The following is a 27,935-nucleotide window of genomic DNA, read 5'->3' as shown; positions in this document are numbered from 1 at the left end:
GGTGAGGAATATGGTGAGAATAAGAAACTAGTCCTTTGTGTAAATGTGTTGTGCACTAGGTGGCCTGTTTACTTGTGTTTATCAAGCCTGCTTACATCCCAGTATCTGCTCCTGTTGGATGAGTCCCCTCCAAAAGATACTGAAAAATAGTTTAGGGTTGATTCTTTGAGATTTTGATCAGATACCCGCTCCTTCCAAAGGTTTGACTTAATCACTTTGATAGTGATGACAAGAGTTGATTCCATTTTCAAGATAGAAGGGTTCAAATGGTTTAATTTTAGTTCTTGGCAATTTCCGGTATTGACAGCTCAGACGACTGTAACTTCACCAGTCATTACAGTGATCATCATCAGAAACATTTCATAGACTTACATTGATATTCTATACTCAGTAAGCAAAAAGGAATGGAAAGTTTTGGTATTTTGGATACTTTTGGCAAAAAAAAAAATATTCAACTGGCTTTTAAATGTTTTCAGCTTAGGTGAATTCATTCCTATGAATGATATAAAAGAAGGTCTAGCTGGGAAAATGGTAATGAGGTCGCAGCCCCAGCATGAGAAAGCTGATTCTGTCATCCCTGACTAGCACAGATACCCTGCTCTTTTTCAGACTTCGAGTTTATACCTTTTAAAGGGCAGATTTGTGAGCTCGTGTTTTACAGATTGTCACTCAGAGAGGCCTGCGATGGAGAAGAGACAAAAGTCTGACCTCAAAGATTTAAGCAAAATGGATGTGGTAAATTTGACATCAGCAATCATAGTCTTAGCTTTTACAAACGTCACCTGGTTTACAGATGAAAAGGCAGGGGAAACATCCTCTATTCTCAGGCATATTGTGTAAGGAAATTTAAATTGAACATGTCCCAACAGAGGACAGCTTTACTTTTCTTAAGGCTAAACATGAATTTTCTCTTTGTGGACAAAAACGACAACCAGCTACCATAACTCTCAAGGGGTCTCCGTGATCAGGACTTCATGACGCTCGGGGACAGCAAAGTTCCTTAGGAAAATACTGGGTATAATTTTCATATGTGCCATGACATAAAGAAAAGATCTCTCTCTGTGGCTTTTCGTTTCCAGCAGTTAAGTTTGCCTTTTCTGTTTATCTCTTTGAAGTTGCCAAGGAAGACCCGAGTCTTTCTACTCTTCCCCTGCCAGGTTCCAGCTCTCCCCTCCCTGTATTGGTACATTTCTTTTATTTTCTTGAAAATAACAGAAAATTTTAATTTTGGCAAAGCTGGTAGTTTCTGGGCAAATATTTTAACTTGGAATCTTTGGAATCTAATATGAACGAAAGGACTTCATTTCATGCCAAACTCTAGAGTATTTGAAGAGACGGCAAGGAATAAGAGAGCGCGTTCATTTTAAACTTGAGGGAACATAAATGTTCAGTGACAGTCGTAGATCCTGCTTAATCTTACAGCTAACAGTGTTTCCAGTAACTGACAGGCAGATAGAAATCGACTGTACAATATTCCCATATTGCCACAAGTATTTTGCTCCAAGCGAAAAAAAAAAAAATCATGTACTCGGATATATGCTATAAGACATGTGTATGTCCTCCATACACACATTTACTAAGTGGATATGTGGTACTCAAATATTTTAGTCATTTAAAAAACAAACAACCGAGGTTTTTTCATTGTCATAAAGCTCTCTGGGGGTGTGAACTGTGGTACAGTAATTCATGCCTTGTGTCGACAGTGCAGCACCCCTAACCCCAAGTCCAAAACCACACTGAGCATAAAGTATTACACTGTGATTCATGCCCTGTCATGTTTTACTGTAGTGAAAAAAGTGGTGCTAGGCTTTTCTAACCTCGTAATTAAACCAGGCAAACGTTGCATAATGTTTCACAGCCTTTTAAAAATATGCTTTGGTTAAATGATCTTTATGATTCAAATCCAGGTTGTATGATATATATATATATATATTTTAACACAGGGTTTTAGATTCAATATATTCTTACTTCACACTCTAACATAGTTTCCCAGGAGGTGTCAGTGGTGGGGGTGGCGACAGCACAAAAAGCCCAAAGGCCCTGAGGATCAGTTTTCATTCATATGGCCAAACTTAACTAGAGTAGGGTTCATTGCCAGTGGTGGGCCAGAAGGTGGTGATGGCGAGCTTCTCATGTTGGGTTTTGGAATGTTTTCTTTTTCTACGGGTATTAAAACAAAACAAAACTAAAACCAAAACAAAAAACTAGAACTAAAACAAAAATCCCAGGACTGATAACAGGGCTTCTGCTGGGTTTGGTGTTGACTTACCACCCTTGCTATGATGGGGCCGAGGTGAGCGCGGATGCATGAAAGCAGGTGCAGAGCATGAACTGAGAGCAGGAGAAGTGGGCTCCGGGCCTGTCTGTGTGCTGAGCAGCCAGGTGTCTCTGGGTTGCTCGCTTATGCTTCCTGATCCTCCTCTCCAAAAGGAGGTGCTGTCTAATGGTGACTGTGCAGGATTTTATTTGGAAAGGTCTTACCCAGGAGTTCTACGCCGAGTCAGGGAAGAATCCAGTGGAGGTGTGGGGTGAAGAATGGTGTTTGTAATAATAGGTATGTATACTTTGGCAAGAAATTAAGAAGAATAAGATGGAAATTACCCAGAAAAGAAGCCACAGGCTCCAAGGAAGGGAACACTGTCAGTCATTCTCCAGAGGGCAGGGCTACTGATAAGTCATCCATCAAAAAAGAATAAAAGTTTATTGAGCACTTACTATGTGCCAGACATGTGCTAATAATATAGCTGGTAGCAGAGTAATGAATAAGATTAATGTGGTCCCTGACCCAGTGGAGCTTTAATCTGATGTCATTGGAGATCAAAGGGCTGTATAATGCTTGGAAAGCTTGTTGCATTAATCATCATGCTGACAGTTGCTTCACTCATGCCTTCATTCATTCATTTATAGGCTCATGAAGTTATTCATTTGTTCATATTTCCAACAAGCATTTTTGCTTTCCTAGGGCCATTGTATTGGCGATTGACTAGCAAATGGATTAGGAATTCCCACCTTCAGGGAGTTACAGTTAGTGGGGGACACAAGGACTGTATTCAGGTTAACTGCTTAATTATCTGCCTAATTTGGGCTTGCAAATAGCTGTTCCCATGTTAGAGCCAAGAATCTTAGTGTTATTACATGCAAATTTCGGGGAGCAGAGTAGGGAAAGCACCTGCTTTAAAGTCATCACATTTCAGTTTGAATCCTGCCTTCACCACAAATTAGCTGTACGACCTTGGGCAAGTCACTTATTTTCTCTGATCTATAGTTTTCCAATGTCAAAGTGTAATAGTAAGAATAAGTGAGATAAGCTGTATGTAAAGTGATCATCACAGTTTCTGGCACAGAGTAAATGCTCCGTAAGTCTGAGTAATTTTTATAATTATAATACTAAAAAGGGAAAAGACACCCATGCCTAGGGACTTATCTAGTATTTATTGGTAAGGCCACGTACACCTGCTCCAGAATGAGAGGCTCAGGTATTACAGTTCTCTTCACTGCTAAAGGGCTTGGCCAGCCATACTCTTCAGCACTGGAGAGGAGCCGGGATCAGGAGATTAACTGGTAAAGGACAAGGAAACTGGAGATTTAGGGTGAGAGTGGAGAGAGCAAGGAGTTGATATCTGAGAGAGGCTTTATGTTCCAAGAAGAAAAACAAACAAACTGGATTATAAAATTTAAATTTGAGCCTTTCTGGTTTTTTTTTTTTTTTTTTTTTTTTAAGGGTACACAATGTTTTATGCAGTCACTCTGATGAGGCCATTTTGTCATGGATTTCATGGATTGTTTTCTATCATCAATGATAGGTGGAAACAGACTCTCCTCTCCATGTTCCTGAACTTCACTCCATTCCATTTGGTGAGTTAGTAGTGGTATGTATTACTAAATAAGAAATTGGAATGCTTTTGTCTTTGTTGCAGCAATATCAAATTGTCTCAAGTTAAACATGGCTTTATCAAATAATCCAGGTCAAAATGTCCTGCTACTTCTGGTTTCAGCTCCAACATGTAAAAAGCTTGGAAGTCATCATCCCATCATTGCCACAAGAAAAAAACTGAACAAACTGAAACCTACTTCTTTTCTTAGACCCATCAGAAAACTGAAGTTACCAGCCACCATCCTGAAATCTGTAGATACAAATGAATACAGAGACTCACAGCCAAGATCAGCTTACAAGGAGCAGAAGTTTCTAGAGCCATAAAATGGCAGGAATACTTAAATTGTAATTTTGACATATTGCTGGGGGCTGAGTATAGACTAGTGTGAGAGTGAGAAACTCCTGGGGACAATAGTCTTGGATGGGGGGGGGGCTACACTTTCATGGGCTTTTCATCCAGGAATCCCACCAGGTTCTTATGGGATCTAGGGATAAAGTGGATTATAGCTGAAAGAGCTGCATGGCACAGACTCTAAGGAGGAGTTCTTAGGGAAGCTCAAAGATAACAGGGAGAGAAAAACAAGGACACTAGAGGAATTTGAAGTCTCTGGCACCTACGTAGCTCCAGAAAACATTAAACACAGCCTAGCTCCTAGCTAGATTAACAAAAACTTCCACTTTTATGTGGCTTTCAACAAAAACTATGAGGCAAACAGAAAACACAGTTTGAAGAGACAGAGCAAGCATCAGAATTAGACTCAGATACGATACAGATTTTGGAGTTATCAGATGGAATTTAAAATACTTAATGATTATTATGTTAAGAGTGCTAATGGAAAAAGTAGACAACATGTAAGAACAGATGGGTAATATAAGCAGAGAGAAGGAACCTCTAAGGAAGACTCAGAAATACTAGAAATGAAAAACAGTGATAGAAATGAAAACTGTCATAGCTAGAATAATCAATGGACTGGACATGGCCAAAGAATAAGTGAGCTTAAAGATATATCCATGGAAGCTTTCCAAACTGAAAGGCAAAGTGAAAAAAGAATAAAACAGAACATCATGAACTGTGGGGCAATTTCAAAAGATGTAATGTGTAATTGGAAAACTAGAAGGAAAAGAAAGAAAGAACAGAGCAGAAGAAATAACCAAAATATTAATGGCCTAAAATTTTCCAAAATTATTAAGACAACAAGCCACAGATTGAGGAAGCTCACAGAATACTGAGAAAGATAAATACCAAAAAATATACAAAAAATCTACACCTAGGCAGCATATCACTTTCAAACTAGAAAACCAAAGACAAAGAGAAAATCCTGAAAGAAGCCAGGGGTAACCTATAAAGGAATGATGATAAGAATTACAGAAGACTTCTCATCAGAAACCATGCAAGCATGAAAAAAGTGGAGTGAAATGTTTAAAGTGTTGAAAGAAAAAAGCCATAAACCTAGAATTCTATATCCAGCAAAATTATCCTTTAAAAGGAAAGGAAAAACAAAGACATTCTCTGAAAAACAAAACAATAAAAACTGGGGGAATTTGTCAGCCTTGCATGATATGTTCTTCAGGAAGAAGCAAAATGATATAAATCAGAAACTCAGATCTATGTAAAGAAAGGCAGAGCATTGGAGAGGACATAAATGAAAGTAAAACAAAGTGTTATTTTTCTTCTTCTTAATTGATCTAAATGATAACTGTTTAAAATAATAATCTTAACTATCATGGGTGATTATATCATATGGATAAATGAAATGAATGACAGTAATGACAGATGGGAAAGAGGAAGTAGTATAGTGGTTATTTGAAGGTGGACTTAGATTAGTTATAAATTTATATTGCAAACTCTAGGACAACACTCAAAACATTAAAAAGAAGTAAAACTGATATTCTCAGAGAAGAGATAAAATAGAATAATATAAAATGCTCATATAAAACCAGAGAAGGCAGAAAAAGAGGAGGAAAAAGAACAAATGCAACAAATATAAAATAGTTAAAAAATGGTAGATATTAATCCAAATATATCAATAATTACTTTAAATGTGGATGGTCTAAATATATGAATTTAAAGACAGAGGTTATCAGAGTGGATTAAAAAATAAGACCCAATGGTATGTTGTCTGTCTATAAAGAACACATTTTTAAACCTAAAGACCCAGATAAGTTAAAAGTAAAGTGGTGGAGAAAGAGATACCATGCTTACGCTACTCAAAAGAAAGGAATAGTAGGTATATTAATTTCAGACAAAGCAGATTTCAACACAAGGAGAATTATCAGGGATAAAAGGTGGCATTAAATAATGCTATAAGAGACAATTCTCAAAGAAGACCTTACAATCCTTAGCATGTATGCATCTAATAACAGAGCATCAAAATACCTGAGGCAAAAACTGATAGAACTGCAAAAAGAAATAAACAAGTTTACTATTACAGTTGGAGACTTAAACACCTATCTCTCAGTAATTGATAAAGTGAGCAGACATAAAATTAGTAAGGATAGAGGCCTAAACAACACTACCAGTCAACTAATGTGATATTTATAGAAACACTCCATCCAACAACAAAAGAATAGACATTCTTCTTGAGCTCACATGGCACATGCAAGATAGATCATATTTTACATCATACAAACGTAAAATAACAGAAACTGCACAAAGTATTTCTCAGATCACATGGATTTAAAGTAAAAATCAGTAACAGAAAGATAGCTGAAAAATCCCCAGATACTTGGATAACAACACATATAACACATGGGACAAATAAATCTTCTCAAGAGCAATTAAAAATTGTTCTTTTTCACTTTAATTTTTATTCTTATTATTTTTGTGTGTGTGGTAATGAAAATGTTCCAAAATTAATTTTGGTGATGAATGCACAACTATATAATGGTACTATGAACAACTGAATGTACGCTTTGTATGACTGCATGGTGTGTGAATATATCTCAATAAAACTGAATAAAAAAAAATCTTCAAAAGTGAAAAAGAAATAGACACACTCAGATAAATATAAGAGACACCCTCTCCAAAAGAATGATGGAAGCTAGGAGATGTAGAAAGAAAAAAAGCAACAGAATGAGTAAATGGAAAAAAAGTAAATGAATATTGACTATTAAATAGTAATGAGTGTCTTGCAAAGAAAAAAAAAGAGCAATTAAAAACTATTTCACACTAAATGAAGATGGAAATACAACTTATCAAAATTTGTGGGATGGAGTGAAAGCAGTGCTTAGGGGGGAATTTATAGTATTGATTGTATTAACAGAAGAGAAGAAAGATATAAAATCAATAATCTAAGCTTCCTACCTTAGGAAATTAGAGAAAAATGAGCAATTTAAACCCAAAGTGAGCACAAGAAATGAAATAATAAAAATTAGGGCTAAAATCCATGAAATGAAAAAAAAGTAATAGAGAAAATCAACAAAACCAGAAGTTGGTTCTCTGAAAAAATCAAACATCCTGCCTTGTCCTCATGTGTCCTTCATGCCACTGCAGAAGATGGACAGAGACACGTCTGATCACTGCCTGGACCATCCTGGTCTTACTCTGATCACCCCTCTGGACATTTTGGAACACCCACTCTCAAAACCTCGGTTTGCGGCAGCACCAGCCCACCTGTGACGTCCTCCCTCCACTGGGGCGGGGTACGGCTGGTTGGGCTCCGCTGCTTGGATGCTACAATCGAAAAGCCCTCTTCCTCGGCTGTTGGGCTGATATCTTTAAAAGATCAGGTTACTCAGTCCCCTTTAAGAACCTTTTAACAATAAAGAGCTTGGGCACAATTATAGGAAGATGGTGGAATACGAAGCTCCAGAAATCAGTCCCTCTACCAAAGCAACTATTAAACAGGCAGGAACTATCTAAATGAACAGTTTTGAAACTCTGGAGCCCAGTAGAAAAGTGTGCAGCATCCAGGGAAGGGCAGGAGGAAGAAGCTGGTAAATCTGAGTAAATACCAGGAATTGCTCTCTCGCTGTAGGGATTACCATCACCCATCCCCCACTCACGCAGCAGGCAGCAGTAGGGTCTGGCCCCTGGAGTAGCTTGTTGGTGTCAGAAAGGAACATAAAAATACACTTCCCCCAAAACAAGGGGATATTTTGCTATCACTGGTTTTGATTAGCTACTTCGGATCACCAGTGGCCGGGCTCTGAGGGTAGCCAGTGTTCCAAGCCTACCTAGACAAAGGCATTTGGTGGAAACTTACAGATGGCACACTTCCTTGGAGGTGCCGAGGACAGCTGAAGGGCTGCATTCGCTGTGCCGGTCAAGAAAGTGCAGCACTGGGGGGCTGTGGAAGAAGCTCATGGTGCCTTTCTGGCTCTTCCCCCTCATCCCCTCTCCAGGGCAGTTTGGAGCCTGCTTTGGTGCCTGGCCTTGTTCCAGCTGAGAAAGACTGACTTGGGAAACTCCTGTCTGGCACACCCCTCTCTCAGAATTTGCTCTTCAGGCAAAAGCAGCTTGAGACAACAAAAGCAGTATAAGAAACAATTGCAGCAGACAGCCTGGGGCAAAGGCTTACCTGCTTTAAGTTGGCTGTGGAACACACTAGAGAGGGAGAAAATCTGTCCCCTGGGAAGAAGAGGGGGCATTCAAAGTTCTGCAAACTCCTAAGAGTTCTGGAACTCCTAAGAACAGTAGCAAGCACAAGCCCAGGACAAGACACAGGCCCAGAAAAGACAGAGAGGACAGTGCACTTTACATTTGTCTTGGGCAGAATTTCCTGATAAGGGGGTTGATGTTCAAGAAAACCTCTGTCGTATCACCAGCTGGTCACAAATTCAAAAACCAGATACCTCAAGGAATAAATCCCAGAACAAGATTATCAGACAAATAATTAACAGGAAATGATGGTCCATCCAAAGGAACAGGATAAAAATCCAGGAAACACCACTAAGGAAGAACATACTGTGAACATACAGCTCAAAGACTTTTAAAAAATGTTCTTCAGTATGCTCAAGGAGAAGAAGGGAAGTACAGAGACAAAACTAATGGGTAACAAGAAAACAATAAAGGAACCAAACAGAACTACTGGAGTTGAAGACCACTGAAATGAAAAATTTCGGAGCTTTCAGCATTAGATTGGAGTTGGTAGAAGAAAGAATCAGTGAACTCAAAGACAAGACAATTAAAATGAGTTAGGCTGAGGAGCAGAAAGAAAAAAGAATTTTAAAAAGTGAAAATAGCCTAAGGGACCATCAAGGGTACCCATATATGCATTATGGGAGTCCGAGAAGGAGAAGAAAGGGGCAGAAGGAATATTCAAAGAAATAATGACAGAAAACTTCCCCAACTTAGCAGAAGATGTGATTTTGCTAAGTATTATAAGTCATATACTGATCAAACTGTCAAACACAAAGGACAAGGAGAAAGTTCTAAAAGCTTCAAGAGAGAAGCAGCATGGTATATACAAGGGAGTCCCAATTACATTAAGTTCAGTTTGTCATCAGATACCATGGAGGCAAGAAGGCATTGCGTTGAAATAAATAAAGTGCTGAAAGAAAATAATTGTCAACCATCAATTTTATGTCTGGTGAAACTTTGTTTCAAAAATGAGTGAAAGATTAAGATATTCCTAGATAAGCAAAAGCTGAGGGAGTTCATCATCACTAGATCTACTCTACAAGCAATGCTAAACAGTTCTTCAGACTGAAAGAAAGTCACTGCACAATGATTCAAAGCAGCATAAAGAAATAAAGACCTCTGGTAAAGATCATTATTGGGGTAATTAAAATGCCAGTAATGTTGTACTGTATTTTGTGTTATGCAACTCCACTTCTTACTTCCTACAGGTGCTAAAATGCAAAAACATAAAAAGTAAAGGATAAATCTATGGCTTGGGACATATAATGTACAAAGATATAATTTGTAAGAAGTGCAAAAAATGGTGGGGGATGGAGGGCTATAGGAACAGGTATGTAGATGCTACTGAAGTCAAGATAGTATAAATCAAATATGATTGTTATATTTAGGATGTTAAATTTTAATCCCATGGTAACCACAAAGAAATACATGAAAAATATATCAATATAGAAATGAGAAGGGATTCAATATGGTACAATACAAAAAAATCAAATATATATGAAAGTAGGTCAGCATTAACAGGAATTGAGGGACGAAAGTTTGAAGACTTACAAAGACTAAAAAGCAAAATGGCAGAAGAAAGTCATGCATTATCATTAGTGGCTTTAAATGTAAATGAATTAAACTCAGCAGTCAAAAGGCAGAGATTGGAAGAATGGATAAAAAATCATGACCAACTATAAGTCTCTATAAGAGACTCACCTTGAATTCAGACATAAGTAGGTTGAAAGTGAAAGGATGCAAAAAATATACCATGCAAGTAGTAACTAAAAGAGAGCTGGGGTAGATATATTAATATGAGATCAAATAGACTTTAAGTCAAAAACAGTTATGAGGGGCAAAGATGATCATTATTTCTAGATAGAGGGGTCAATTCAACAAGAAGATGTAACTATTATAAATATATAATACCTTAGCAGCAGAGCCCCAAAATATATGAAACAAATTCTGCCAGATTTGAAGGGAGAAATAGTAGGAGACTTTAATACACCACTTTTCCTAATGGATAGAACATCTAGACAGAAGATCAATAAGGAAAAGCAAGACTTGAATGATTCTCTAAACCAACTACATCTAATAGACATATATGGAACACTTCACCAAGTATAACACAATGCACATTCTTCTTGAGTACACATGGGTCATTCTCCAGGATAGACCATATGTTTGGCTATAAGACAAGTCTTAATAAATTCAAAAATATTGAAATCATGCAGTGTATCTTCTCTGAACACAATGGTATGAAGCCAGAAATCAATGGCAGATGGAGAAGTGGAAAATTCACACTTAAAATTCTATTTACAGTAGCACCTAAAAGAATCAAATATCTAGGAATAAATCTAACCATGGATGGATTGGAAGACTGTATACTGTTAAGATGTCAATTCTACCCAAAGCGATTTACAGATTCAATGCAATCCCAGTCAAAATTCCAAAAGCAACACACTCTTAAACAACCAACGGATTATAAAGGGAATCACAAAGGAAATTAGGACATATCTTGAGACGAATGAAAATGAAAATACAACATACCAAAACTACAAAAGGTAGTGCTGAGGGAGGAGTTTATAACTATAAATGCTTACATTAAAAAAGAAGAAAGATTTCAAATCAGAGACCTTACCACAAAACTTAAGAACAAGAAAAAGAAGAGCAAAGTCAACCCAAAGCGAGCAAAGGAAGGAAATAACAAAGATTAGAGCAGAGATAAATACAATAGAGAACAAGAAAACAATAAAGAGAATCAACAAAACCCAAAGTTGGTTCTTTGAAAAGATCAATAAAATTGACAGACATTTAGCTGGATTGACAAAAAAGAGAGAGGACGCAAATGACTAAAATCAGAAATGAGAGGGGTGACATTACTACCAACCCCACTGAAACAAAAAGGACTATAGAGCATACTATGAACAATTGTATGCCCACAAATCAGATAGCCTAGATGAAATGGACAAATTCCTAGAAACACACAAACCACCTACCCTGACTCAAGAAGAAATAGGAAATCTCAGCAAACCAATAACTCGTCAAAAGATTAAGTCAGTAATCAAAAACTTCCCAATAAAGAAAAGCACAGGACCAGATGGTTTCACAGGGATTTTACCAGACATTCCAAGAAGAATTAACATCAGTCTTGCTCAAATTCTTCCCAAAAGTTGAGAAGGAGGGAATACTCCCTAATTCATTCTATGAGGCCAACCTCACCCTCATACCAAAGCCAGATAAAGATATCACAAGAAAAGAAAACTACAGACTGATACCTCTTACCAATATACATGCAAAAATCCTCAACAAAATACTAACAAGCCAAATCCAACAGCACATTAAAAGAATTGTACACCATGATCAAGTGGGATTTATCCCAGGTATGCAACTGTGTCAACATAAGAAAATCAATTAATGTAATATACCACATTAACAAAATAAAGGGGAAAAAACCATATGATCATCTTAATTGATGCAGAAAAAGCATTTGACAAAATCCAGCACCCCTTCTTGATCAAAACACTTAGAAAACTAGGAATTAAAGGAAACTTCCTTAACACGATAAAGTACATATCTGAAAAAATGCACAGCTAACATCATACTTAATGGTGAGAGGCTGAAAGCTTTCCCTGCAAGATGAGGAACAAGACAAGGAGACCCCTTGTCACCTTCATTATTCAACATTTCATAACCAGAGCAATTAGGCAAGAAAAAGAAATAAAAGGCATGCAAATTAAAAAGAAGTAAAACTTTTGTTATTTGAATATGACATGATACTATGCATAGAAAGTCCTGAAAAATTCACAAACAAATCTCCTAGAGCTAATAAAAGAATTTTCAGCAAAGTGGCAGGGCACAAGATCAACACTCATAAATTAGCAGTGCTTCTGTACACTAGTAATGAGCAATCAGAAGAAAAAAAATCAAGAAAAAAAATTCTATTTACAGTAGCACCTAAAAGAATCAAATATCTAGGAATAAATCTAACCATGGATGGATTGGAAGACTATATACTGTTGAGATGTCAATTCTACCCAAAGCGATTTACAGATTCAGTGCAATCCCAGTCAAAATTCCAACAGCCTTCTTTGCAGAAATGGAAAACCCAATCATCAGATTTATTGGTAAGGGCTAAGGGCCCTGAATAGCCAAAGCCATCTTGAAAAAGAACAGGGAGGTTGGAGGACTCACACTTCCGAATTTTAAAACTTATTACAAACCACAGTAAAAGTAAAGAGCAGACAGTTATGGATGCCACGGTGCACTGTCATCTATTTTTAAAAGAGAGAAACCTGCCTGGTGAACATATAAACCCTTGGGGCATTATCTCCTAAGGGACTTTTCTCCCTCTTCCTGCTTGGAAGAAGACAGGGCCCCTCTCAGGGCGCCCTCCACGTTCACCTCAGTCATGGGTAGCTGGTGTAATGCCCTTTTGGATGCCTCAGAACACACAACAGGATGTGACTCAGGATTCAGAGATGTGAGTCAGTTTCCAGGGTGGTGTGTCAGGGCGAGCCCCGGAGGTGACCTGCACCTCCTGTCTGGGACCGTTGGGTGAAAGATCCGGGCTCCCCTGCAGACAGGAGGGGGGCCCCCAGATGCTTCGCCTCCCACCTTCAGAACTGTATGATATCAGCTTTCATAACCTCAGGAGATGGGGAATTCTCTGCTCTGGAAGAGGCCTGTCCCTGAAAGTCCCACTGTCTTGGAGAAGTGATGTTTTCTCTGGTCTATGCAGCAGGGAGCAAAATGTCAACCACGCCACAACCAGTAATAGCTGCCACCCACAAGTACCCAGGTAGCAGATGCTGGGTTTGCACGCTGCTGCTATCAGCAAAATCTCATAACATGGGTCAGTTCCCAACAGCACTGGATCCTGCAAAAAGAGAGGTTGGGAAAGAGCTTTGGTATTTGCCAACGGTTTGTCTCCGACTGGCTGCAGACATCTTCATTAGTCATGCCCAGCTAAGATGCGTGCATTGTTCCAGCAATTACTTTGCAGGGAAGCACCCAGCACCAGGCTGGGGCTGAGACCTGCCCAAGTAGGAGGCACTTGAAAGGCCTTTAGGGTTTGGAGGGATCCCGTCCTACAGGGGGCCTGGGGCGTGGCAGGCTGCTTGCCGAAGGAGAGGGGGAGCTGGATGGCCCCTTCTCTACCACTCACAGCTGCTGGAACCTGCATCCCCCACCCAGCGGGGGTGGCCTCGTGGCTTTGTGGTCAGGGTGCCGGGAATCCCGAAGGCCGGTTCCCAACATCAGGGCCTCCACCAGCCCTGATGGCTCACCATGGGGTCCTTTCCCCTTTCAGACTTCTGTTTCCTCAGCTCTAAAAATGGGGGCAACCAGACTCACCTGCCACACAGGTGTGAGAGTTAATTAATGTTTGTGGTGCAGCTTTGAGATCCACAGATGAAAGGCTCCCTATAAATGCAAAGTGCCAGTCTGTCCTCCTGGGGGGTGGGGGGGGTGGGCAGACAGTTCCCAGGGGAAACACTTCAACCCTCACCTAGAGGCCGTTTCCCTTGGTCAGACCAGTCTGGGATGCGTCTGGAAAAGGATCTGTGTTCAGGCAGAGCCGTCTCTGAGGTGGGGTTTGGGGAAAAGTCACAAGCTTCCAGAAAAGATGGGGGCATTTTTAGAACACTTCTCATGTTCTCTCTGCATCGTCTCCCTGCGGCCGGGGGAGGGTGGGCTTCAGGGCTGCACGGGCCAGGGGTGATAGTTCAGAGGGAACGGAAGGCACCCTTTGGTGTCAGTGCCACATACTCCCTTGCAAACTAATTATTTTCCTGTACTTTATTAAATAAATATCCACCACAGACCTTTTTCTTATATTTTCTGCACCCCCACTTTCTGCCCCCCTCCCTGCCCCCCCAACACATATACTGCCCAGACCTGAACTAACTCCACACACAGCCTGACGAATTCCCACAAAACCAGGCAAGTAAGTGGAAGGTCCAAAGTATCCCATAATCTCCCCATAAATTTCCTTCCATTCCTTTGCCTTCTCCTCCAACAAAAATCTCAAAATACAGCAAGAGTGAAGATGGCTTTCTGCTCCCACCCAGCCATTCTCTGACCCATTTCCCCTTGAAACGAACATGGCCAGAAACATGTCAAGGGAAGTCGCAGGGAGCTTTGAGCTTGGGTCTGAGCCCTTGGTGTGGAACGAGGACCCTCTGTCATAGAAATAAATACACTTCACAGTGAGAAGCTACAGGTGAGAGAGTCACAGCAACATCCAGGGTTGCCCAGAGCTAAAGAAACAGAGTTTTCTAGAAGGAGCATTTTGCAGAGAGCAGCACATGCTATAAAGGGGACTGAGCAGGTTGACTCTTTGTTTCTGACGGTCCAGAGCCCGATGCTGTCTGAGCCATCCTGCCACCAGGCTGGGTTGTGGAAGAGCTCCTTTCCCAGCCAGGCTGCACCACGTGCTGATGGAGGAGCCTACGGGACCTCCCAGGGACACCAGCCATCTGTCTCACTAAGTAGATACGGCGAGAGCCATCCTTTGGGGCAGGTTGTAAGGGTCCTCGCTGTACTGTAGGGTGACAGCACCAGGAAATGAGGAGTAATGTTATCCTGGGGCGTGTGGGCTGTAGGTGGACTCACCCTTCCCCATGAGCTGTCTGTGTTGGAGAATACGCTCTTGAGCCCAGCTCAGAATTTGGATTCTGGTGCACAACAGAATGTCATTTTATGTCATGTCATCCTGCAGCTTGGGCTTCCTCTGGGAGCCACCCCACCCATCTCTGCAGCCCCCAGCCTTCTGGGCACACATGCTGCCCTCGAGCCAGCCCCCAGCCTCAGCCAGGCCTGGGGCGGGAGAGGCAGAGGTGGCATGGAGCAGTGAGAGCTGCAGCCCCCTGCCCCTACACCCACCTACCTAGGCTTTCCCCGTGTGCTGAGGAAGCACTTTCCTAGCTGCAACTGAGTTTTTACTTCAGCACTTGTGTGGTTTTGCAAAATGTCAAACTGTTTGAAAAATTCTGGGGTGCCGTAAAGCTCTTAAAGCAGCCCTGTTGTCTTGTATCCCCAGTGACGTGGGCGGTAATGCATCCAGACTGGCTTTTACCCCTGAGACTCTAGTTGTCCAGCCAACTGCATCATAGGATTCTACTGAAATCACAAGAAAAACTCACATTAAGGAGAAAAAAGAGAATGCAAGATAGTACAACCTAAAGAACACTGAAGCAGAACATGAAAGATGCTTCTCTATTGTTTGGTTGGTTGGTCCCAGACACTTCCAGGATTTGGGAACCTCGTCCCCGAGCTGTCCCTGAGGGAACTGGAAGGTCATGAGCCAGGGTACAAGCAAGGAGACCAGGGCAGCCCTCACTCACTGTGTGGTGAAGCAAGTGGCGTGTGCAGCTCTGTGACTCGGTTTCCCCACTTGTGAGGAGGGGCAATCGCATCCACCCTCTGGGTGACTGGGAGGATGAAATGTGAACCTGCGCATAATTGTCATCCATGTGGTACCAGGGGTCCGGACAGCACCCACTTGGCTGGCCACCCAGCAGTGGCTTCCCACCCACGCTGAACGGGGCTGGATGGGGCTGGCCAGGGCTCTACGGGTGGGAGAAGGGACCGGCTCAGCCCTGCGGACCCAGAGAAATGAGGCCTTCCTCAGAGAGCTGCAGTGCCATGGTGTGAAACATGCCTGAGCCCCTCGCTGCGCAAAATGTGGTTTCACAGTTGACGTGTGTCCCACTCCCTTGGGGAAGTGCGCTGAGTGCTAAAATGAAATATAAGCCCCCCTCCTGCTGCGTGCGGGTCCTCCTTCATCGTGGGCAAGAAGCAGGGTCTCCCGGCACCAGCGACAGAAATCAGAAAGCCGGGTTTTGGAAATGGGGGAGGCATTGTTGTTTGTCCTCTGAAGTGTGAGTCATGTTGAGTGGAGACAGTTATTTAAGAGCGTCTATTCCTCATTCCCAGCTCGAAGCAGAATATTCTGAAAGGCGGAAGTAGGATGATTCCCCCAAGCCAAAGCCAATCCATGCATGCCAGCTAAATCAAGTAACACCGCCCCGTGTCCCCACTGTCCTCTTTCATGATTCTCGTGCATGGCTCCTGTCTGCACTATTCTGTCCAGATTATCTTTTCCTACCTGTACCCTCTTCACCCTCTAGTTTCTCTCTCCCACACACCAGGCCTAACCTAAAATTTTCTGCATCAAAAACGGGGAGGTCTCCAGCATTATCACGGCAGGCAAAGCTCTCGTCTGGACTTTCTAGGGGTACAGTAAGCCCAGTACCTGCCCAAAGAGAGGGGAGAACACTGTGTGAGTCTTGGCTGGCCCAGCACCCCCAAAACTCTCAACTCCTGTGAAACCATGGTGGCAAGTTTCTGAATATACATCACAACGAATTCCTCCCTTTTAAAGGCCGTTCTGGGTAGCATCTGACGCTTTCATTCCCCTGACTCCACTACACAAGAAATAATGAGATCCAAAAAGCACATTCTCTACACCTAAGGGAGGGGCCTTGACCCCACACTCAAGACGTGTGATGCACGTATTTAATATCTGTTCCGAGCTGGCCGGGGCCCGTGCTAAGCACAGAAGACAGACAGCGGGTAGGGAAGTGTGATCCAGCAGCACAGTCTTTCATTTCTACAACACGACACCTTACAGGACTAGAATTGATGACACTGCTTGAGCTCAAGTTTTCTCCATACGTAAGGCCCCAAGAACTAGCTCCCTTCCGCTTATCTTTATTTTTCGATAATTGCTAACTTACTCAGATGTTTGCTATCAGAGCTGCAGACTCAGGACGAAGAGGCTAAACTGTCTCTTCCTTTTGGCTGCATGCTCCTGTGCAAGTTTTGAATTCTTTCGAATAATTGGATTTCTTTGGCTTGCCGAGCAGGAGGGAATCGCTATCAGTTTCTTCTGAAGTATTAGACAACTCCCTCTTTCTTCTAAGTTCCTCAACTGCAATCTTCTCCCCCCACCCCCACCACTTCATAAGAGCTCTACGCAAGAGGAATTTGTTCACTTCAATTTGCAGTCATTTTGCTCACCCCAAAGGATCGACCTTGAAGTGAACTAATTAGGATTGCAGTAGATTAATAACACAGGTTGTGGAGGTGGAGTTTTGCAGTATAAAGGAAACCTTTGAAGAAAAGAGCCCTTTGCTCTTTTGTATGCTCATCCCTGGTGCTCTGAACAAAGAACATAAACTAATAAAGTCAGACTCATCTAGGGGCAATCTACACTCGCAGAGGAATGGCACCCCAAACCCTGATTCAGAGAGGCAAATGGAAATCTGCCGGGATTCTTTTAAACTCCGACACAGATCTCGATTTAAAAAATGACATGCACGCACACACACCAACTCTTGGTAATACGCAGACTTCTGATGATCTAAAGATCCGCAGCTTCGTTTATTGACTCAGGGAAAGTAAATGGCATTTCAAATACAACCTTCAGACTTTCATAGATGAGGTCACCCTGAGAAAAATGATACCGAGCCCAGCAGGGGACACCTCCTTCCAGAGAATTGCTTTGATTTACAAAGATAAGGAAGGCTTTCTCCTAGAAAGTGATTTGGGCTAAAATGCAAGAATTTTTTTTTTTTTTTTAATTAAAAGTAGAGGTTGAAGTAGCAGACAACTGTGGAACTCTTGTTCAACAAAAGGTATGAGCTGTGGAGAACAGAGAGCCTAAAATAGAAGATTGAGGTCAAATTGATTTACTACCCTGTACAGACACCCAAGGGCTTTCTGTTGGTTCCCGCCGGGCAGTGAGACCCCGGGTGCATTTCTTGTGAATTTTTTCTCAGATTAGTCTAAATCAGTGGTTCTCAGCCAGGGGTGATTTCCCCTCTAGGGCACACTTGGCCATGTCCAGAGACATTTGTGTTTGTCACAACTTGGGAAGAGTGCTCCTGGCATCTTGTGTGTAGAGGCCAGAGATGCTGTCACACATCGTGTCAAGCCACGATGACAAGCCAGAAGGCGTGCCTTCCAGACATGCTCCCCAGACTCAGAGAAATTAAATGAAACATCATCGTGCCCCTGGGCAGGGCACAGATAAAACTGAAAGGTGTTAGGAGATAAGGTGTGAGGAGGGTGCTTTCTGGAGCCCTTTGGCCACTGAGAGGGCTGGAGCCCTCGTCTCTGCCCCACGCCAGGACTTGGGATCACGGCCTTTCTCTGGGTGTCACAGCCTGGAACCCAGACTTGGAGCTGGCATGCCGGCCCTGGGTGAGCTGCAGGTGTGAATGACCAAGAGAGCTCCTGAGCTGACCACGGATTGGCCACCTGGGAAGGGACAGGCCACAGCCTGCCTCTCTGGAGCTTCCCAGGCATGAGTCACAGGTAACTGGATAGTGATGCAAATCCCCGTCAACACAGCTAAGGTTTCATTCCAACGTTTCATGGAATGATCCAGCAGAAAGGAACCTCAGAGATTTTCTGTGCCAGCCCCATCTTGGAGAAAGCAGGTTTGTGACAGATCAAGGACAGACCTGCTGCTCTTTGTAGAGTACTGCTTTTACTATATGATGATGGGAACACATCTCCCCACTTCCTACTCTAATTACCACATACTGGCAAAACAAAAAGGCTGATCTAAACCTCAAAAAAAGATAGCAGTGATCACCAAACATCACCAGGATGGATGCTGGGGATGGCGGTAAGGAGGTGGGGGTGGCTTTTCCTGCCTACAGGTCTTGGGGGTGCTGAGCTTTGTGGAGCTAACTGGGAAATCCTTGCTCTATTTATGTCCTCTTTCTACCCTGAAACTAAGCCCAAACCACCCCAAATACCAACTAAAGTTGGCATCTGTTGCTGGGCATCCTTGCATAGCCCAAGACAAGTACAGGGAGGGAAGTTACCGTTTCCCTCCCGCTGTGTCTTGGGGGTGGTCGTGGGGAGGAGGGGGACTTCTCCAGATGGTCTTTAACTGCCAAGTGGCAGCGACGCACCGATTTAAAACCCTTTTATGGAAAGTGCCCTGGACGTTTCTGCCCCCATCACTTAAACTAATGAGTTAGCTGCGCTTGTATTAGTCTGTCTTTCAAGTGGATTAAATTCACGGGCTCCTTCTCCCTCTCCGGTCTCACAGGCTTTGGCCTGACTGTCTGAACTCCCAGGTTAGGCTGATGAGCGCATGCCAGACAGCAATGAAAGGCAATTACCTAGGCAAACTTTTGAAGGATTTGAGCCCTGGGGCACAGGCTGTTTACGAAAGGCTAAAAGCACCGTTTGTACTGAGCAGCCCATCTCTCGGTGTTCTGGATGGCGCTGCCGCTGGACTGCAGGCAGGATTTCTAGGGGTGAGATAACATCAGGCTCCTGTCCGCACCTCACCACCGCAGGGTCTTTGCTCTGGTTTCCAGCGAGAAAATGCAAGTACCAACAAAAGCCTATTATAACATCTCCCTTTGTATTCACTTTCGGTCTCCCTCATTGGTTTATTTCTTGTGTTATGCACCACCACTTCCCCCCCCCCCCCAAAGTGCAGGGAGAATTTGTTCTTTATCTGCTGGGCTGAGCAACTTCTTTGGAAATGAACCATCTTTCTGGTCAACAGGAATTTCCCTTCTGAAAAAAAAAGGAGACAGTCCCAACACCACCACCTCCAAAGTACTTTCCCCTTGATTGGAACAAAAGAGACTTCTGAGGACCTGAGGGAAGAGAAGGAGACAAAGACAGGGAAAAGGGAAGATTGACAAGGAGAGTGACAGGCGGCCATCTTGTTATTTTTCCAAGCAAGAACAGCAGGAGGCCCACATAGGGGAGTGAATGGAACTGCGACCACCCAGTTGAAAACCGTAATATGACCACGTGAAGGAGAATGGGGGCCGAGTGGGGGAGTCCATCAGCTTCCCTGCGAAACCCAGAGGGACGCCACTGAGGTGGTGACAGGGAAATGTTTGGGGTGGCGGGGTAGGGCCCTGAGGCCAGTCACGCGGTGAGTTTGGAAAAGAGGCTCAGATGAGGGTTGGGGAGTTAAGAAGGGAAGATAAAGAGTGAGCCTGGAAAGAGGGATTTGAAGCGTGCAGGAACCAGGAAGAATCCTGGAAGTCCTTTTAGGGAAGGAGGCAACCAAACCTGGACCTTGGGGATGGAGGAGGGATGCCGGGCCTGGGAGACAGCAGTGAGGTGGGGGTTAGGATTAGGAGGAAGTCGTGGATCAATAATGTGGTCTTACTTTGGGTTTCCAAATTTCTAATTAACTGTGCAAGGCCTGGTTCCGGTGTTTAGAGGGCAGCCTTAGGTGAGGCTGAGGTGAGAGGAAGGAAGGTAGGAAGGAAAGAGGGTTTGACGACAGCAGAAGGGAAGGGGGCTCCCTAGCTTTAGTTAGCGGAAGGCTGTAGAAAGCAGGTGGGTCGGCAGGTCCTTGTTACAAAAGTGAAGATAAAGGGCTGAGGGAGTGGTGGGAAGGGGACCAGCCCAGGCCCCCAGCTGGGCCCTGGGAAGCCGTGAAAGGACGAATCATGGAAATAAGAAGCAAAGGCCCCTACCTAAGGGATGGTGCTTTGGAGGAAGGAAGTCATTTATAGCAGGATATTTTGAAGTTAGGATTGAAAACTACAAATAAGCACCTTTGGACCTGCTGTCCCAAGAGCAAGGAAGATCTTTCCTCAACAACTCGCTCTGATCCCGATCCCTAACCCTCGAGATGCGGCGAGAGCTGTTGGGGTCTGGAGAAGTTGGACATTCCTGCCTGCCTGGGATGCTCCTTCCGGGAGAAACACGGTGCGTTATGGGGAGAAGAGGGGCTGTGCGGGACGCTTGGGTTCTGGGTTCCACAGCCAAGAAATCCAACTGTAACCCCTTTTTTTTTGATTATCTTGTAACACAGAAAAAAAATCTCATGTCCCTGCCTCTCAGGAGCCTGTGAGGGTTGAGGAGCAGGACCCAACCGACCAGTCAGGCAACAAAAGAAGATGAGGTGTGGGGAGATGCCCTAGGGAGAGGAACGGCAATTGCGTCAGGAGTGAAGAAGGGGTGGTGGTTTGGAGCTCGGTGGTGATGGGGATGGCCTGAAGGAGCGGCAGGCGAGGTGCCCTGAAGAACAGCCACATTTGGCGAGGTGCAGAGGCTGATGGGAAGTGGCTTTCTGGGTAGGCAAACCAGGATTTTCCGACACTGGTAGGCAGGCCTGACCATGGGCGTTCAGAGGAGAGCACATGGGAAGACCAGGAGCTCACCCCAACACTCATTTGTGTGTCATTTGGTGATTTCAGAGCAAGGGTGGGCTCAGGGGAAGGATGGAGAGACTTGTGGCTCAGAAAAGGTGGGGAGGCATGAAAAGAGAAGGAGATTGGAGATCTTTCATTTCTGCACACAGGCCCTCCTCTGCTATTGGATGGTGATGTGTTCAGACACGGCGGGTCTCCCAGGGGCAGCCCAGTCCCTGGACTCCCGAAGGCCAAGTTCTCAACAGCGAGAACTCCTTCCACTGCACAGGGTCTTCCCATGAATTGTCTCTCAAGGGGACAAGGGGGATAGCAGCCAGAAGACCCCAGATTTTCTCTGTCTCAGGGCTGTTTCCAATACATCATTCTGCTGCCTTGAGAAAGTTGTCTTCTTGTGCCTCTGGGGGTGTCAGCAGACATGTGATCCCAGTGGTGGCTGAATTAAAAGTGATTCACACTAAGAAAAATGGACTGGCCCAGCTTCATCTCAGCCATGTCCTAAGTCTCCAAAGAAATATGCAGCATGTCTGTTTTCTCTATGATGTCTCTGGGGGCTGAAGCCATGAGTCGGCAATGGGGCTTAGAGCTTAAAGAAGTTGTCTGTAGGTGGGAAGGATGGGGTTGCCTGTTTTTCCTTGGAAGACAAGCAGAACAGAATGCCCACCACCTGGCACCTAGATACCTTCCAGCTCAGGTAAGGGCGAGAAGGGAGCTGGGCAATTTGTTGGGCTACCCCCACTTCTCAAGACCTGGCAGCCACGTGGGTGAGGACCACTAGATGCTTTTGTAAATAGGATGGTTTTGGGGACTCAGGGAAACTTGCTTTCCTGACTCCTCCTACAGTCCCCCACATCACGCATCCCTGTGGAAGGGAATCCATCACAGGGTGGCTTTGACTGACTCATGACCTTTCAGAGCCCAGTAGCCCTGAGTTAGTGCCAACCTGGAGCCAGAAGAGGTCCTGCCCAGAAGCTTCCTCACATCAGGGTCTCTGGATATTTGCAAAGGAGTTTTCAGAGAAGGGAGCAAGTGAGCGTCTGCTTCACCTTCGTGTTTCTTCTCTGGGGCCCCCACCCAAGCTGGGTGGCACTTCAGTGCCTGGAGCCAGCTCTTTTCTCTCTGTTGATCCCACATAACAGGAGGGCTGAACTGGGAGAGAACTTGCTATGTCACCAGTGAATAATATGGAGCTGGGGGAGAAGTTCCCCTCTGTGTTCAGCTCCCATCACTAAACATCAGCAATGGAAGGGAAAAATAAGAAGAGAAGGACTTGCACCAAAAGACACCATCAGTGTGGCAAGAGCTCAAGTTTCAAGGCCGATGTGGGGCTGCACATCTATCTATGTATTCCTTTTCTCCACCCCTTTGCTCCAGCCCCACAGTTTCTGTGAGTCTATTCTGCAACAGGCTGTATGCTCCTTGTTTTGCAGTAGGAAACTCTCCTTCACAAGAGAGCTACTGTTGGTATTGTTTGTTTTTTAATTTCCAAAAATAAGGAATAGTTTATAAAATGGGGGGAAGGAAGGTAAGGGAGAGGGAAGGGGTAAGAGGCAGCTGACCCCAGCGTTTCTCAAGCCCGGGGCCTTGGCTCTTCTCCCCTCCCCACTCCCTCTGCCCTCTCTCTCCCGGTTCTGAATGTGAAAAATAAGCAGCCGAGCCGCCTCTCCTGGAGATGTGTCGAACAAGGCCCTCATTGTCTCAGACAGGTGTGAGATTGGACTTGATTCGGGGCCAACCCCTCCAGTCCTGGAGCCAGCACCGTGAGCTAAAATCATGCACCAACCCTCCAGTAATACCACTGCAGCCAGCCAGAGACTCAACAATTTAAGGCTTAACACACACAACATAAATCAGAGGAGGATGGCCCAGCCGGCCGGCAGCTTCTTGGGCAGATGCCTGCAGACTGTCTGCAGATCAGACCCTGCCTGTTTGGGTTATTTGAGCCTTTCTTTTTTTGTAATATAAAGATGAGAGACTGGGTGGAGCAATTTGCAGAGACACATTTGTGTCTGCCCTATCTTGTTCCAACAACCCCCCTTTCCCATGAGTGCTGTTTAGAAGGCACCGCTCAGGAAGGTTCACGATGCTACGTCCAAGTACTAGAAATGCGTTCGAGCTGGACAGGACGGGCAGAAGAAAGCTGAGCCCATGAATATGGGAACTGTCTGTGTGACCTTAGGCAAATTACTCAACATCTCTGGGCTTCAGATTTCTCATCTGTCTGATGAGGGAGCTGGCCATCTTTCTGTGGCCTAAATTTCTATGATTCGATGGTATCCAATGGTCAGAAGTTCAAAGTCATGGTAAGAAATTTGGGGAAGTCATCAGCCTTGGGAGGAAGCCTGCAACATCACTGTGTGTGGTGTTTCCGAACGGACCTGGTTGATTGATCTAGAGAAGGCCGTTTCAGTGTCCCCCTTCACCGGCCTCCTCTTAACTGTTCTTCAGAAACTGTGGCTCTTGGACGGCTGAGGCAAGCCCTGGGAGACATGTAAAATCCAGAGGCCAAAGAACCCTGGGGATGCAGCAAAGAGATGAGGCATGCTAGGGGAGGCGAAGTTGGGCTCTCCAGGGCTAATCAGTACAGACCCTCCAGGCTCCCTTTCTCCTGATTAACTCTGAAATCAGTTTTGGTTAGGGGCGAGAGCATGATGGAATGGCAAAGTCTAAGTAAGGGAGAGGACCCTAGAGCTCCCTGCCCCCACCCCCAGCAGGGCAGGGGCCTGCTCTCCAGCGCTCCGAGAGAAGGTCATGCGCTCTCCTGGTCTCTGCTCCTGGGATCCCCGGGACATTCCCCGGGCAGCCCTGCCCTTTGCAACCTTGCCCCTGGCTTCACCGACAAGCACGTGGCCAGGGCAGGGATCCCTTCAGCTGGTTCCGCCTGGCTGGCTCTCACCTCCGTGCGCCCTGTAGGGAGCCGGTGGCATGAAGTTGGCAGTGACGCCCTGAACTGGGGTGATTGGATGGTTACTCAGCAACCCCCTCTGCTCCTCCCAGCCCCGGCCTTGGGGCCAACTCGCTTGCCCACCGCTGGGGCTCCCAGTTTGCCTTTGTACTTCCAGCCCGACAGTCCAGGGCCCCGCCGCGAGCAGGCTGCAAGGCCTGGGCTCGTGGGTGGCACCGGCACAGGGAGGTGCTGACTTGAAATCGCACAGGAAGGTGAAACTCGGTTCAAGTAAATCCTTTCTAGATGGTTCCTACAAGCGCCAAAGAGGCTGACCATTCACCTCCCTTGTATGTGTACGAGGCAAGCGAGTAACGGGCTGGGCTGGGCTGGGTCCCCGGTCGCTGCCCCCGTGGGCTTGTGGGGCCAGGCAGTGTCCTGCCAACCTCTCTGCAGCTGTTTGCCCCACCTGTGAGCAGGGCTGGAGGTGCCTTGTAGGGCTGAGAAGGATGGAGTGTGGCCCTGAGAAGGACACAGGGTCCTTGCTCTTCTTTTTTATTTTATTTTTTTTAAGCCCTACTCATTAAACATGAAACTCAACATCTTAAAGATGGAGACACGAAGAAGCACGTGGCCCCAAATCCAACCATGAGGTTGGTCATCTCTTTAAGGGGACGGCATCCCTTATGGAAAACGGCAGTGTAAGGCAGGGCAGGGTTCAAGGCCCAAGTGAGCATTTCCAACAGAGAACAGAGACTGTTCTGTGATCAGCTCCGAGGCAGAATGGGCCAACGGGGAGAGCACTGGGCAAGGAGTCTGCAGACTTGGATTCCAGGTCTGCCCCCAACTGCACAAGTCACCGACACTCCCTGAGCCTTGAATATCTCATGAGTAAAAGAGAGGGCTTTGAGGAAAGAAAGAGAAAGTCCTCTTCAACTTTAACAATTTGCCATTCCATTTGGACTCATGGAACAGTGGGTACGGGTTCTCCTGTTCGTTTCCTCAAAGAAGCAAAGCTCGAAGGGACAGAACACTGAATCCACTGCTACCCACGCTACACCACACCCAGGGCCATCGTCACACCTGGGGAGCAAAAAGATGCTGAAGGTAACTACCTCCGACCAGCTGTGCAGTGCATTTGAGAGGACGGACGTGCAACCCCCTGATGAAACACCAACTCCCACGAGAATCACAGTAGTACAAATAAATAGTAAGATTAACACCAACTACTTACTGAGTGCTTACAGCATATGAGGCTCTATGCTAAACACCAGACAAAAATTCCATCCCATGTCATCCTGGCGACGACTTTCCGAGCTAACGTTCAGTGACTCTGTGTGGTGCTTACCCCGTGCCAGGCACCGAGAACTTTACATCTACTAAGTCATCTGATCCCCGCATCTATGCGATGAGTTAGGTGCTGTTATCACAGTGCCCGTTTCACAGATGGGTAATGGTGACGCAAAGGACTTAAGTGATTCTTGCAAGATCATGCAGCCAGGAAGTGGCCAGACTAGGATTTGACTTCCCAAGCCCATTCCCTTCACCACCACCCAGCTCCCAGTGCAGCCTACAAGCTTTCCTCACACAGTTCACTCTAGGGGCTTCCGCGTGCCTCCCACGTTTATTCTGACTTGCTTCTGATAAGATGGGAAGAAGAGCTCTGTCCTGAGGATGGGATGGATGGCAGGGGAGCTGGTGTCCTGCCTCAACGTCTCCAGGGAGCCAGAAGTAACCAGGTAAAATGAAAAATAAGAGAAGTTCCTTATAGGCTCTTCAACCCCTGAGGCATGGAAGAATCTAAGGAGGAAATCGGGAAGCGATTCTGGGATAGGGATAACAAGATTTCCTTTCCCTTCCTCCTGGATTGGCCCTCCATAATTTCACACAAATTCAATTTTAAAGTCATGCTTTGTAATTTGTGGAAAATCACATTAAATTAAACAGATCTACGTCTGGGCAATGATTTCTCTCATTTAGCAATGTATCGTGGCTCAGGAGCCTGTCAAAGCTGGATCGTACGCAAAGATATTTAAAAAGAGAGGATAAAAGAAGAGAGAGAGCGAGCAAGGGAGCCTTTTGATCAGAGGCACCAGAGGGGCTCTGAGGTACCCTACTGATTTCCCTGAGAAGATTAGGGGTGACTGTTAACCCCCAGGAGCTGTAGCATCCAGAATCAGCGACTTGAGAACTGGAGACTATCTGACCGATTGCTTACTCAGATAGACGAAGAGCCTGTTGCCCGGGTGGTGGAGGAAATGACGGCGGGTCACACGGCTGGTCAGTGTCCAAGCAGGTGAGACCCTGAACCCCGGGTCTTCCATGCCCGGATGGCGCACCCCATGGGTGCCTTGCGGTGGGGGTTCGGGAACCCACAGCATCAGCCCGTTCTAGCCACGTGAGCTGTCACTATTTTCTCCATACCTGGGGGAGTGGGAGCTAAGAAACGCCCTTGTCAGAATCCTGTTGCCACTATCACTCCGATAGCCACACGGACATAGACACAACCACGCACATAGGCTAAAATAAAAACCTCACGTGTCAAAAGCTCCAGTGTTCATCCTTAAGCCACCAGCTCTGCTGGATACCAACAAAAGCATGACTTGCTCCGCACAGGGGGCAATTCCCAGAAAAGGACAGGTGAAGATGAGGAGACCTCGAGAGGAGTCATCTAAATAAACCACTTAATGGGCTGAAACGCCAAGCCGAGCCCTTGAGCTTGTGCTGACTTTTACAGATATCTTAATAACATGATCATTATATAATTTGCCATCTGATACGTGCAAAGGGATGCACTAATGGAGCAAGAGTGGCCACAACAGGGCAGTATCCCATGTTTGCTCTTCTCCTATGACCTGCAACTCCAAGAAGCCATCGCTAGTCAGATTATTTCTTTCACCCTTTTCCCCTCAGAATATTCTTTTAAGGGTATGCAATACTTCCAAAGATGCACAGAGGAATCAAAATGGCGTAGGCTCTCTGGGTCTTGGAACTGGCCTTTAGTGGCTCAGGCTGAACACTTAAAGCTGTCGGGTGAAGACGAGTTCTTCTGTGGCCAGAACCGCATGTTCTGGAGCCCGGAGAATTACCTGCCCCAGACAGGTAAGCTGCTGATTCCCAGGGTAGCACTGACTCAGCTGGGCTCCCCAGAGGCCTGACTCACACACCTTCCCCAAGGATGTTCTGCAGAACTTTTATGATGCATACCATGGCCATGCCCAACCCCAGAGCTGGAGAATCACAGCACACCCTGGTCCACACTCCCACGAGGACTTGGCCAGTCACCGCAGTGGCCCAAATCTTGTCAAAGAGAACTTATCACATTAACTTGTGGCAACTATGATTCAGCAGCACTGGGCCACGTGGGAAGACCAACATGGTACAAACAAAGAAGCTCTGTTTTGGGTCCCTGCTGTGTTTTAAAGCCCAGAAGTTTCCACGTCCATCCAAGAGCTGTCCGAT

The 27,935-nt window shown here is 45.1% G+C and overlaps 1 protein-coding gene across 6 annotated transcripts in view; it reads right to left on the bottom strand.

Moving 5' to 3' along the window:
- Nucleotides 1-27,935, bottom strand: part of RUNX1 (RUNX family transcription factor 1) — a 243,084-nt gene that overhangs the window by 9,565 nt on the left and 205,584 nt on the right. The window lies entirely within an intron of this gene.

The sequence above is a fragment of the Choloepus didactylus genome, chromosome 1, assembly GCF_015220235.1.
Source record: "Choloepus didactylus isolate mChoDid1 chromosome 1, mChoDid1.pri, whole genome shotgun sequence".
Taxonomy (NCBI): Eukaryota; Metazoa; Chordata; class Mammalia; order Pilosa; family Megalonychidae; genus Choloepus; species Choloepus didactylus.
The sequence above is the reverse complement of the archived record's forward strand: the minus strand, read 5'-3'. Positions and strand labels throughout refer to the sequence as shown.